The following is a 14,017-nucleotide window of genomic DNA, read 5'->3' as shown; positions in this document are numbered from 1 at the left end:
AGACCGTGAAGCTGTGACCCCGAGGGCTGCGAAGTTGGAGTGAGATGATGTTGCAAAGCCTCTGGCGGAGCGCTGGCGTGGGCAAGGGCGTGAGCACCTTCTGAGGCCCCGCCACCAGGCAGGGTTTGGGGCACACCACCCCAGCTTCCCCCACAGAAAAGCCGCTCCAGGAGGTTACTGAACCTGTCTCACGTGGCCCAGCCAGGAAGGGGCTGCAGGTGTGAACCCTCTCCAAGTGTGCTGATGCAGAAGCAGCCCGCACCGGGACACAAGGCTGTGAGGACAGCGTCTGGGACCCCAGGGTGAGCGAGCATGCACCCCGGCCAGCAGGGAGGCCGGCACCGGGTGTTGGGTATCTGTGGGAATCTCCGAGTTCACCGGTCACTCGGAACTGGTTCTCTTGGAGGGGTGATTTACGTGTGTGTGTGCTCGGCTCTCCCCGCCGGGCTGTTTGATCTGCAGCCCCTGGCCGAGGCCGGAGTGCAGCCACCTCCCCACCGCACGGGGTTCCCACGACTGCTGTGACTGTAGCGTAGCCAGGCAGGCCAGGGGGCGGCCAGGGGGCAGCCGGAGGGGCAGAGCTGGGAGGGGGAGGGCATTCTTCTGTGTTATTTCCAGGAGGCAGAGCAGCGATCTCCCGGCCAGAGATACGACATTCTCAGCCCAGGCTCCAGCTCCCCAGGGAGGAGACGGGGGGGCACGTTTGCAACTTCTCTGAGCCTCTGCTCCTCATTTCTGCAGTGCTGGTGGCATGGCCTACATTGAAGAAATTTGGGGGCTAACAATAATAGTAATAATAATAACAGAGTTCAGAGTCCCCAGTTTAGGGAAAACACTCAGTAGAAGTCACCTGTAATTTCCGTCACCGTTAATCAGGAAACTGGCCCTGTGACAACAGCCCCGATCCCTTAGGTAAGTGACACGGAGGTTCTGGGGAGGTTTTCCTGAGCTGCCTCACCAGCATACCCCCTCAAGGGAGACAGCGCAGCCCAAGCTGGGCCTGGGGAACCGACCTGGGGTCCTGACTCGGCCTCGGACCTGTTGTGCTCCGGGGCCTTCGCAGCCGGGCCACAGGGGCCACAGGGCGGGGGGGGGGGGGGGGGTACTTCGAAGGAGCTGCTCCCACCTCAGGCTGCAGGGAGGCTCACCCGCCACGCGGAGGCCTCCGTCTCCCTGGCGAGGGTTCGTTCCTGCTAAAGAAGTGAGCTGCCGGGGCAGCAGAAACCTCACAGCCGCAGAGTGGCAGGGCGGCGCCTGGCCAGTAAGCCTTTTGTGAAAAGGGAGAAGGCGAAGCAGGAACGGCAGTGGCCTAGCAGGCGCCATGGACCCACCCTAGGCTGTCAAGTCAGGTCCACATACTGGGAGAGAGACACACGGGGTGCCTGTCACCCACGGGGGCAGGGGTGGGGGGTAAAGGAGGTGGAAAGTCAGCTGAGCTGCTCCTGAGACTTGACCGCTGCCAAGAATTCAGGCCACATTAAGAGAGGCCAAATGTCCACTTGGGAGGAGGTGAGGACCCTGTTTCATTCCTCACCCTCCACAGCCTCCTGAGAGCACTGTGGCCGTCCAGGGTCTCGGCTCCTACCGTTTGGAACCTAGTCAGCGCAAAGCGGCCAGAATGAGGAGGACCTTGAAGCCATGTGACAGGGACAGAGTTGAAAAGGCACTGGCTCTTGGGCCGGGAGAAGAGAAGTCCAGTGGGCCGTACCTCTGAAGGACTTCATGGCGTGGAGAGAGACCGATCCGGTCTTTGGGGCTGGGGAGGGAAGAGCAGTGGAGAGGACGACAGGAATCCCTATTTCAGCACAGAGCGAGACTCGGTCTGGCAGTGAGAACGTGGACTCTCACAGAGTGAGCTCCCCGTCCCTGGAAGCATGCAACTGAGGTGAGCGAATGCCACATGGAATCCAGTACAGAGTGTGCGTGCACAGGGTCCAAGGCAGAGCCTTCTCTGTTTTCCACATCTGTGAGGTGAGACTCTATGGTTACACGAATCCTTCCAGGCGGGAAAACTCATTACAGGTTACAATTCAAGATGCGCCTGTCCGGATGCAGGGCGACATCGGCTGCCCCAGCGTCCCTTCAGACAATAGGGGCGTGCGTGCTCACCAGGTCCGCGGTGCCGAGCCCCGGGGCCCCGTCAGCGGTGATGTCACCGTGGAAACACGAGCATCCCGGCCCACACCTTTCCAGGTCACAGAGCTGTCTCTGCAACAGGAAGAAGCATTTCCTGGCCCCGGTCTTCTCTTGGGGGTCCCCGGCCCCAGTATCCTGTTTCTGGCCCTGCAGGGCATCCTGTGGGGGTCCCTGGGGCTGCTGGGGCCTCACAGGGGGCGGGCTTGGCACAGCCCCCAGGGCTGGCCATGGAAACCGCGGCACGTGGGTCCGCAGGGAGACCAGGCAGGAGCCCACGCTGCTGAGGGCAGGCGAGGAGCTGCTGTTGTCACGGCGGGAGGACGTGCAGCCCAGGACACGGAGAATGCCCCTCCGCCGCCCCATCACTGACTGTGTTCCTCCGCAGCTCATGCCAATCAAGTCCCTGCTCGGGCGTGTTTGAAGCCGCCCTGGAAAGTGTACCCGGCACCTGCCATGTGCCAGGCCAGCCCATTGACAAGAAGGTCGGGCCGGGATGGCGGCTCTCCGGGAGCCCCTGCAGGCCTGCCGGGGCTCTGTCCCTGGGGCGTGCTCTGCAGGGAGGGGGCACCCATGGTGGGAGGAGGGCTGTCTGGGCCCCAGGAGGAGCCCGCAGGAGCCTGAGCCCGAACTGACCAACATCAAAAAGCAAAGAGTGCCTGGCTGGCATAGCTCAGTGGATGGAGCGCAGGCTGCGAACCAAAGCATCACAGGTTCGATTCCCAGTCAGGGCACATGCCTGGGTTGCAGGCCATGACCCCCAGCGACTGCAATTGATGTTTCTCTCTCTGTCTCTCTGTCTCCCTCCCTTCCCTCTCTAAAAAATAAATAAAATCTTAAAAAAAAAAAAAAAAAGCAAAGAGGGCCCTGGCAAAGTACAATGGACCCTCCAGACGACTGTGTCCGATGTGAAGACAGAGCTACTGCGGCACTGGGCAGCCTGGGGCTCGGTCCCCCTCTAGGTCCTCAAGCCCGTTTCAGTCACTTCCCCATGCAAAGCCGCCAGGTTGTGGGTCCCTATGGTGTAAAAGCCATTCTCGTCCCACAAGGACAGGCGGCCACCTTCCCTGAGGCAGCACCCTGCACCTGGTGACTGTGAGGCCTGACCTTGACTGCCCACCTGCGATGGGTGGTCCCGGTGCTGGGGGCCCATGGCTCCTGGTGGTGCATTTGCCACTCAGTGGGCGTGGTCAGGTTAGAGGGACTGCCTTGGGCTAACCCCAAGGAAAATTCCAGCCCCAGAAGAATCTGGCTTGCTGGGCCTAGCTAGCCACCACTTGGGTCCAGCGGGCGGCCACCTGCACATGGGGTAGCCCGGCACTGCTTCTCTCCACAGGGACTGTGGGCCGTCCAGCTTCTTCAGGCACTTAGGTACATCCCACCCAGGTGGGCACCAGCTGCCCTGCTTGGAAGGTAAAATGAAAAAGTCTTCTATGATTATCAACTACTGGGCCCTCAAGACTCAATCCCAATTTTCCTCTCCAATGTCTTCCCCGGTTTCCAGCCTGGGGGGGTCTCTTTCTGTCCTGGCCGAGGAGTGCCCCGGGTGTCTTAGCAATCACAAGCACGGTGGTTAGGTGTTTGCTGTTGGAAGCTTGCTTCCTTCCGCACCACCACGCCACATCACCCAAGCCCTCTGAACGATGAACAAAGGACAGGACAGAACAGAGGCAGACTACAGCCGCTGGCACGCAATAGATAACGGATAACAGAAACTATTAATCAAATCTGGAGCAAGCGCAGACACTGTGAGACACACCGGGGAATAAGATACATCGAAGTCTTCAAGGAGTTTCTACTCCATGACAACAGGATGAGGGGTACATGCCGCCCAGGTAAAGCACCGGCACATCGGAAGCACAGGTCAGGTCTGGATGCAAGGCCAGAGGAGGCTCGCGGGGCTGTGAGGGTGCCAAGGCAGGCACCTCGGAGAAGCCGAGAAGGGCATCCCCCCTGGAAGAAGTACCTGAACCAAGGCCCAGCACAGGTCCGCCCAAATCACTCGCGACTGGGCTAAGTGATCCGCTGGGGATCCGGCCAGACCTCCTGGGGCACCAGTGCAGGGAGGGGTGAGGCCCTGGGAGACCGCTTTGTCCCCCGCCCGCCCTGACACTCAGAGTTCACCCTGGCGCCTTCCTGAGGGTCAGGTCTGCCCCTCCAGCTGCTGGTCATTCCTCTCTCTCTACTGGGACGTGGACCGCCCCCGTGCAGACCCACAGGTTTGCATCACTCCATCCACGGATCGCAGGTGTTTCTTTTATTCTAACCACGAGATAAACATTTCACACCTGTGTCCAGCATCCCACCCAGTGCGCGGGTGTCCGGCAGTCTGGTAGCAGGACGGTAGGAGACACGGACACAGGAAAGGAGACGGGGAGACGTTTTACAATGGGTCACAACGCAAGGAACAGTTCATTACTTTCTCTCTCTCTAAAAAGAAGGTATTGTTTTGCTGATTCTCTGATATGAAAATTAGAGGGTGTTCATTTTGAAGTCAGAGTCAAAGCTTGGGTTTCCTTGCATTTAATTCTGTGCCCCCCCCCCCCCCCACCACGCACCCCCGACAACAGCAGCGGGCAAACAGAGCCATCCCTCCACACCCTCCCCCCACCCCCGGAGCCCAGGCGGATCAAAAGGCCAGAGAAGGAGGAGACTTTTCTCCTTCAGAATGGCCCCCCGACCCTTGAAGTGAAGGAGCAGCTCCTTGAACATTTCCCCCGGCTCACATTCCCCGTGGCTGGCGAGGCAGAAAATTCACGAGAACAAAGCTCTCTCCCTAAAAACATCTTCTTTTAAATTTAGGGTCAATTCCACTTGTGGGGCTTCCAGAAGAGCCACCTTTACACTGAGAGGAGAGAAGAGGGAGGGGGTGGCATACAAGCCAGGGCAGGGACACTCACGGATGTGCACGGCCCGCCCTCCCGCCGGGCACTGCACACAGACCCTTCCTGGGAAACCTGCCTGCGGGGTTCCTCACGCAGCCTCCCAAGGGGCAGGGAGGCGGCCGGAAATCACCGGACCCGGGCGCTGGAAAAACAGATTCATTTCCCCGACTTCTGTGAGTCCTTGGGCACCCGCTCGGGGCCTCCTCTCATCCTCCTGAAAACGCACCCCACCTTCTCCACGCAGCGGTGGTCTGGCTGCGGCGCCGTGCCCTTTGTGGGGGGCACTCAGCCTCCTCCCCTGCCCCCGGGACAGGTGGCTTGTCACTCCAGCCCGAACAGGCGGTAGCATTCTGGAATGTAATCTACCTAGGATCGCCTTCTCCCCGCAGCCTTTCGGGACATATCAACATGCACTTGGGTTAATTAAAGTCAACATTCTTTACATTTCACCCCTTATAAGATGTCAGAAAGCCAGACTCCACACGCAGCCCGGGCTGGCTCAGCTGGGGCGTCATCCCTGGGCCCTTGCTCCTAACCTATCCGTCTGGGGACAAGATTCAGCCTCCTGGGTTCCCTGGGATCAGCCGCTCCCTTGGAGTTTGGCCGGCCCTCACAGTGCGTGGCCACCGGGGCCGGAGAGGGGTGGCCAAGCACACACCACCCTCCCGGGGGCAGGGTCAAGGTGATCGAGTTTCTTGCTCCCGTCAGACACCCCATCACCCCCGGCTCCAGGATAATAAACTCCCTCTCAGGGCTGGAGCTGTAACACGGTTCATTTCTGGGCCAGATCCCCGAAGCTGAAGGGTTTATTTTTAAGGACAAGCAGTTTGCTGTTTTCAGCGTTTCTCATCAGAAATAGTGCTATTCAGCCCAATCTGCATTGGAAGCATAATTTATCATCTCACCCAGATGGCTGAGTGAGAGGGTGGGGAGGAGGTTCGCTTTTCATCTCGGTTCAGCAAACGTTTCCTGGGCCCCTGCGTGTGCCAGGTACGGGGCGGAGCCTGGGAACGCACGGAGGGGCAAGGTCAGCCCCTGGTCCCCGGGACACTCATGGTCAAGGTGGGAGACGGACCCCGACCCACAGCTTTGGCATCAGACCGTCCTGGTTCAGAATCCCGGCTCTGCCGCTCACTCTCAAGAGTCAGGCAGGGAAAATGATCTCCCCTCGTTCTAGCTCAGGTTTGTCACCTTGGCTCATCTTTTCAAAAAAACCAACTTCTGGCCCTGGCCATTGTGGCTCCTGTGGTTGGGGTGTTGCCCAGAAAGGTTGTGGGTTCAATCCCTGGTCAAACCCATACTTAGGTTGCAGGTTGGATCCCTGGTCTGGGCATGTACAGAGGCAACCAATCGATGTTTCTCTCTCTCTCTCCCCATCTCTTTTTCTCCTTCTCCTTTTCCCTCTTTCTAAAAGCAGTGAAAAATGTCCTCAGGCAAGTGTAAAAAGAAGCAGTTTTGGGTTCTGTTCATTTTTTCCATTGTTTTACTATTTTCTATTTCACTGATTTCCATTCGGATTTTTATTTTTTCCTTTCTTCTGCTTTCTTTGGGTTGAGTCTTGCCCACCTCCCTGTGCCTTGCAGTGGAAGGTTAAGTCACTGATTGGAAATCTCAATTTTTAATAGTCATCCATTACTATAAACTTCCCTCCAAGCACTGCTTTACCGCCATTCCATAAGATTTCCTGTGTTGTGTTCCCATTTCCATTCATCTCAAGGTATTTCTAATTTCCCCCTTGATTTCTTCTGTGACACATTGGTTGTTTAGTATTGTGTTGTTTAATTCCCACATATCTGTGAATTTCTTGAAGTTATTTCTATGATTGATTTTTCATTTCCTTCCGTTGTGATCGAAGAATACACTATATGTCATTCCAGTCTTTTCGAGTGGACCAAGGCTCGTTGCATGGCCCGGTGCATGGGCGTCTTGGAGGCGTTCCTTGTGCACTGGGGAAGAATGTGTGCTCCGTGTTGTTGGGTGGCACTTTCTGGAGATGTTGGTCTGTAATGTGTTCAAGTCTTCTCATTCCTGCTCCCCTTCTGTCTAGCTGTTCTACCCATTGTTAAAAGTGGGACATTGAACTTTCCGGCTATGACTGTTGAAACGATAGTTCACCTCTTTGAACCTCTGTTTCCTTGGAGGGAGAACGTTATTCCTTCCCTGCAGAGGCACAGGGATAAGGAATACAAAGCAGGGTGGCACGGCCTGCCGCACAGTGGCCGCCACTGCTCCGTCCCAGGATGACTTGCCCAAGCGCAGAACAGTGCTCGGTGAGGGTTTCCTCCCAGAGTGGCCGGGCCGCTCTGGCTAGGCTGGCACAGCTTCTGTCTGACAAATGTGAACCTTCCTTAAAGGGAAAGCTGAGGCTCAGAGCCTACTCCTGTGGCCTTATATTCGGTATATGCAGATCTCCGGTCCAAAAAATAAAAACTAAGTAGCTAACGGATCCCAATGTCTCATCCTCATGTTTCTACCTGACGTCTAACATTCCTTTGTAGAAGTTTCTTATGACCATCCATCCATCCATCCATCCATTTACTCTTCCTTCCTTCCCACTCAACAAATGTTTACCAACTCACCTTCTCTGGGCCAGACCCTGCCAGGTACTGGGGATACTAAAAATCAGACCTGCTGCAAAGGAGTCACCTCATCTAGGAAGACACTGGCATAGAAGCAGGTAAATAAAAGGCGGAGATAAAAATGGCACGATAAAGGAAGGAGCAAAAGGTTTGGAGGGCCCCGGAGAGGAAAGTGGCCTGCGTAGTGGGGGAAAGAGAGGAGGTTGCGATGGCTTTCCCAACAAATGTTAACAACACTGCGGAGGAGAGGTCGACAGAGGCTCGACTTCCATGACCCTCCCTGCCCCTGCCATCCTCTCGGGGGGAGGGGGCCCCAGGGAGGAAAATGCGGAACACAAGAGGATGTTACACAAAGTGAGTCATCCAGCCTCAAATAACCAGGAGCTGCAAAGGCAGAAAGTTCTCGACTTGGAGGCGCGCCAGCTCCAGCGCGGCAAAAATAACCATGATGAATTCACATATTTCTGTGCGAGTGCCGGTCCACCATAACGCTGAAGTCTCAGCCATGGGAAATCGGAGCTTTAAGCCCCATATGCTCAAAATCATGCTCATAGTTTGGTCAAGATCGTCTTAAAGAAGCTATCTTTTCCCACCCTGAAAGTGGTCTGGTCTTCCGTCCTGTCCTGCATGAGCCCACAGGATACTGATTCCTGCTCGGGGTTAAGAGTCACAAGGTGTCTTTCTGGCTTGGGTCTGTCTCCACAGAAGAACGGTGGCCCCCAGGCAAGTGGGGAGACTTTTCCCCCGCAGCATGACGGAACTAATCATTACTGCACCGTCTGGGCACGGCGGGGAAAGCAGCGCAGCCCGGACACCCTTCACTGAAGCAACTTCTGGTCCACCCGAAAACACGGAAAAACAGTCACAAAACAGTTTTTAACCATTAAGCTCTGGGACCCAACAAATTCAGGCGACGGACTTGGACTTAACTTCTCTGGGCCTTGGGATTCCTTATCTGAAAAAAAAAAAAAGAGAGAGAGAGAGAGAGAGAGAATATATTGGCTTTACATAACGCTGAATGTAAAACATCTGGGCCATGGTTGTTGGTACGTTAAAGTGTGGTGTTCTCTGGGCCCCTGAAGGAGGTAGAACCCCGACAGCAATGGGCAGGCGGGGAGGCCTCCTGGCATCAAGAACGCACAGGATGCAGTGGGTAAGGGCCCGCATTCAGGTTCTGGCTCCACTGCTTACTAGTCAGCTCATCGTGAGCAATCCACTAACCCCTTGGTGCCTCAGTTTTCTCATCTGTACAATGGATCCAACTGCAGAACCTGTCCTCTAGGGTGGTTCTGCGGATTGAGTTAAGGTGAGTAAACACTTAAAACAATACCTGGCACGTAGCAAAGGGTCAGTTAACGTTAGCTACTGCTGTTCTCCAGGGAGGCAGTGAGGAGACCAGGTTGGATATGAACTGGGCGACAAAGGAATCAAGACCAGGAAGCCTGGGACCTGATTTCAGAGGGCCTCAAGTGCCCACATCAGTCTGGACCTCATTAAGGCAATAAAGGCCCACTGCAGGCTCTCGCGTGGGGGCTGACACGGATTAATTATAAGCTGAAAATAGTGGAAGCAACTGAGCTCCTCTTGTAGCTCTAAACTGCACGAGCAGAGGCTGTTCTTGAGTAGTGATTCCAGTCTCCTCCTGCTTCTACCCCCCAAGACGGGATTCTCCGGAGAAAGGGAGGGGGCAAAGGACGGGTCGCATACCTGGTAACTCTTCCAGTCAGGTATCTCTTGGCTTCCGGTCCCATGGACTCACCTGGTCAGCCGGGAGACGGCAGGGGCTGTTCGAACGTCGCCGGATAAGGAGCCCCACGAGCTACTTTTGGCAGTGATGAGGCTCACCCATGCTGCCCTCACCCCCCTCCCCACGCACCCACCCGCAGGCGAGCAGAGTCCGTGGGGGATCATGCCTCAGATCTCCCCCAGGCTCTCCAGGGGCACTGCTGCAACTCCTCGAATGGGCAGCTGAGTGGCGGGAAGATGGGTGGGCTCACCGGGGACCCCGCCCCACTTCGTTCCCTTCTGGGCTTCCAGACACGGGCAGAGCCAAAGGAAGCGACGGAGAGGCCAGCACTCCGCGTTCCGGAGAGGCCAGCGAGAGTGGTGATCGGAATAAACACAACTTTGCCACGTGTGGAAGCTCTTTGTACAGAGAACTCCCAAATGCTGGGCCCGGGGAAATGCGGAACGCGGGTGCGGTGGTCCCAGAAGTGCTCTGTGACGGGGGGAAAACCGCCGGAGGGAGCACAGACTGGGGGGGGGCCGGCTCGTGGGGGAGAAAAATCCTAATGCACATTTTTTTGTCCTTCAGGATCCAGAGTAAAAGACCATAGGCTCTGACAGATGTAATGGGAAATAATTCCTCTGGATTTGTGATTTGCTTAGCAGAGAAAAAGGAAGTCAGGTAATCCTTAAGTGACCCCAAGTGGTAAAAATACACCAGCATTAATAAGAGTTTCGCTGTGGGCACTCACAGTGTGACATCAGCGCCACCTGGTGCCCCTGGCTGGGAACTGGTAAACCACAGGCGCACAGGAGCGGGCACAGGTAGGCCCACTGAGTGTTGTTATTCCACAGGAAAGCGTGACCTTGGTGCTGGGCTGGGAGCCATCAGTGGGAAAATGAAGAACCATTGTGGGCAGGAGATATGACGGAGTTTGTTATTGGAACCCATAGAACTAACAGCAATGTTTTAAGTGAACGGCATTTAAAAAGATGGGCATAATCCAATGTGTCCAAATTGCTGGCCTGTAAGAGCCAAACACAACACCCCAAGCTCCCAGCCTCTTTGACCACAGGTCAGCCAGTTCTCTCCCCAAAGGTCTAGGGATTCTTAGAGGAGCCTGCTAAGCCTGGCGGCCACTAGGCCTGACTGTCACCATTACGAGCGCTGGTTTAGACAACTGCTCCTGAGTTTTCTTGTTCCCTCCTGCCACTGTGCTCCAGTTGGCCACAGGACAGGGTCCTAACCACTTCCCACACCTTCTACCACCACTCTGTCCAAACACAGTCTCCCCTCAGCACCCCTAGGTGCTAACATGAGGCAGCAAACATTTGAGGATTTCAAGGGAATCACGGCGTGAGAAAAAGGAAGACCAAACCTCCTGGTTACACAGCACTGCTCCCACACTCAGGGACCCCTTTCCTGACTCTCTGTCCGACCCCAACCTCTATCCTCGCCTCCCCTCCTTGGACCAGGATTCCCCAAAACACCAGATGCCCTTCCCTGAGACCCTGACCCAGCCCCCCAAACTGTGAAGCCCTTAAAATGCAATCATTGCTGCACAGAGACCACTCCAGCTGCCCCTCCAAAGCCCTCCTGTGGCGGTGGCAAACGTCCGTCCTCCGACTGGGATTCCATGTATGGAAACAAACGGCTTATCACCCACCAGAGTCTTTCTGGTGCACAGGGTGAGTTACCAAGCTGGGGAGTAAGATTTATGGTCAAAATAATGAATTGAGCCCTGGCTGGCGTAGCTCAGTGGATTGAGTGCAGGCTGAGAACCAAAGTGTCGCAGGTTCAATTCCCAGCCAGGGCACATGCCTGGGTTGCAGGCCACGGCCCCCAGCAGCCGCACATTGATGTTTCTCTCTCTACCTTCCTCCCTTCCCTCTCTAAAAATAAATAAATAAAATCTTTAAAAAAATAATGAATTGAACCAACACTTTCCAGACACCTATAAAGTGACTGTCTAAAGCAGCAGAAATGTTTTAAATAAAAGCAAAGTGGCAATGTCTAAAATTAAAAAAAAAAATGGCTTTTGAAAATGGAAGATTTGTCTGAATCCCCAAAGCAACTATTTTGAAGGAAACTAAATTCAACTGGCTACAAAATGTATTTTTAAAATAATCTTATTAGTTCCTGGAAAAAGATGTGTGGTGCTGTTTTAATCAGTTTTTCTCTACAGCCACCCCCACTGCATAGTATGACAGCAAGGGCTGAGCTGGAACCTCAATGCATGTAACGTCAGGACATACACCCACGTGGGCACCTGCAGGGGGGCCCACAGTGGTCTGCAGCAGGAGCACACGACACCCTGGTCAGGCTCAGCATTAAAGCGGCAGCTCTCCACCCTGGCGCTGCAGCCCCGTCTGTGTGTGTGTATGGGAGGGGAGCAGCCAGGCCCCGCTGAGACCAACAGGCTGGAGTTCCCGGAGGGGAGGGACATGCTGGTCCTTCCCTTGAACGCCCCCTGGGCGATCCCCCAGTGAAAGCCACTGAGCGAAGGGGAGGAACCGAGGGGCTGGTCTTGGGTCCGAGGGCGATTCTGGTACGGCAAGCATCGGTCTCTCGGGGGTCCTTCTGCATCGTCTTGCAGGGAGAATTCAAGCTCTAACAGCCACTTCTCTGAGTCCGAGTTTGTGGTCCGAAGTCCAGCTGCACCTCCATCATCGGAGGAGCTGGCTGAGATGCAGACGCCAGGGCCCCCGCATGCTGACTGAGCCAGCCCCAAGTCAGAACTATCGCCAGCGTCCAGTCCACGCCTGTCCGACTCCAGGTCCTTTCAAATTCTCCTCAGCGCTTTCGACCAGTGAGACTGAAGCCGCTGCCAGAAAAACCCGAGTCTGAGGGGACTGTGCATGAAAGGTAATTATTTAAAGCAGCAGACCGGAAGAGCAAAACTTCCCCTTCCCCTCCTCCCTTCAAAGGAATCCTCCATCAATTACTCTGGAGCAGCAGAATCCCCTCCCTTTCCTTCCTGTTCCACTCCATTTTTCCCCTCTAACAAATACTCCTTTCTCCCCCAAATAAGGCTCACTGGGAGAAGGTCCCCAGGAACCCTTTAGAGATTGTCAGCATCTGCAGGGAAATGACAAAAGCACTGTCCTGGGGGACCTGCCCCAGGTCTCGTATTATTTATCGACACACTCGCCGTATTTCACACCTCTCCTCCAAACGGCACTCCAGTGCGGGTCCCCCTTGAGTCAAAAGAAGGAGGTGAACATGTGACTCCATGGTGTTTGCCCATTTAGAATTGGCTGGGAGTTAACTTTTTTTTTTTTAATCTGGGCTGTTCTCAGGCACTGCCACGAGCACTTCTACCCCAAAAATAAAGGTGGCTCATACCTCCTTTACAAGCCTGGGTGCCCCCGTGGGCCAAGCAGTGAGGGTGGCGGGCAGGAGTGGGGTGCAGACGGGGTGAGGCGCCGGGTGCGAAGGCTACACCGGATGTCAGCCCGCCTCTCCTCCCTCCACCCCCACACCCCATGGGAGGACACGGGACAGGCTTTAAGTGCAACGAGTATGGTTTCAGTCCGTAAAATGAGTGGTACCGACTTCTTCCTACATCGAACTAGCACGACGGTCGCAGAACACAGCCTGCTAACGACCCTGAGACAGTCACTGGGTTCATCCGCTCCAGTCCGACCCGGGAATTAAAGTCGTCGGAATTCAGTAGAAGAAAACCGTCCAAAACACAAAGATATTCGCAGAGAAACATGAGGCAGTGACTCAGGAAAAATGTGAACGGTGTGAACATGATAAAGCATGGTGTGCCTCTTATCTGCTGGACTTGGGCGGAATGCTTAACAGAATCCCAAATGATGCGAATTATAAACACCGTTTTTATAAACAAAGAAACTTAGGGAGGCAAAGGACCCTGCCTCTGTCCCCCTGCTAGAAACGGGGAGAGCTGGGTCTGCACCCAGGGTGGGCATCAGAGGTTCCCTCCGTCCTCAATCCCCCAAAGCCCGCGAGCGGTGAGCCAGCCCCAGCACGCTGGTGGGTCGCGCAGCCACTGGAGTCTTTGTAACAAGAACAGTACTCACACTGAGTGAGGGTATAACTCTGCACACACAGTGGGATCTAAACTGTATACCACAAAAATGTGCAGGAAAAAGAAACGAACCACGGGGCTGGCGCTGAATTCCTGTGGGGGCGGGGTGACAAATAAAAGGTAGGAAGGGGCGGGGTTACTCTAATCCGAGGTTCCGCATTCCTGTTTGTTGTAGGAAAAGACAGGATGAGACTTGGGCAGAGAGCTCCCGCGGGCTTGCAGCCCACGCCAGCAGTCCGAGTCCTTCGGAACCAGCTCTCTCACGGCAGCCCCCCAGGAGACGGAGACCCTCAGGCGGGCCTGTTCTAAGGCCGACAGGATGGTCCAGGCTAGCAACGCCGTGGCTACAACACCCGGGTCAGAGATGCTCACGTAAGCGCACTAAATGTGAAATGACAAAAAATTCCCCCAAACACAGACCCACTTCGGTCACTATAGATAGATAGATAGATAGAGTGACTAGCGTCAAAGCCCAAAGGCCGCTCCAGAGAGGACGGACAGTGGACGGAGGACTCAGGGGTTTCAGCAGGGACACGCCAAGATGCAGACGGCCGTGGGGAAGGCGAGGCACGTCTCAGCGTTTCCGTGTACAAGGGACGGACATAAGAGCTACAGACTCGAGATCCGTGAGTTCTCGTCT

This window comes from Phyllostomus discolor, chromosome 6, assembly GCF_004126475.2.
Source record: "Phyllostomus discolor isolate MPI-MPIP mPhyDis1 chromosome 6, mPhyDis1.pri.v3, whole genome shotgun sequence".
NCBI classification, from domain to species: domain Eukaryota; kingdom Metazoa; phylum Chordata; class Mammalia; order Chiroptera; family Phyllostomidae; genus Phyllostomus; species Phyllostomus discolor.
Note: the sequence above shows the minus strand (reverse complement) of the source record.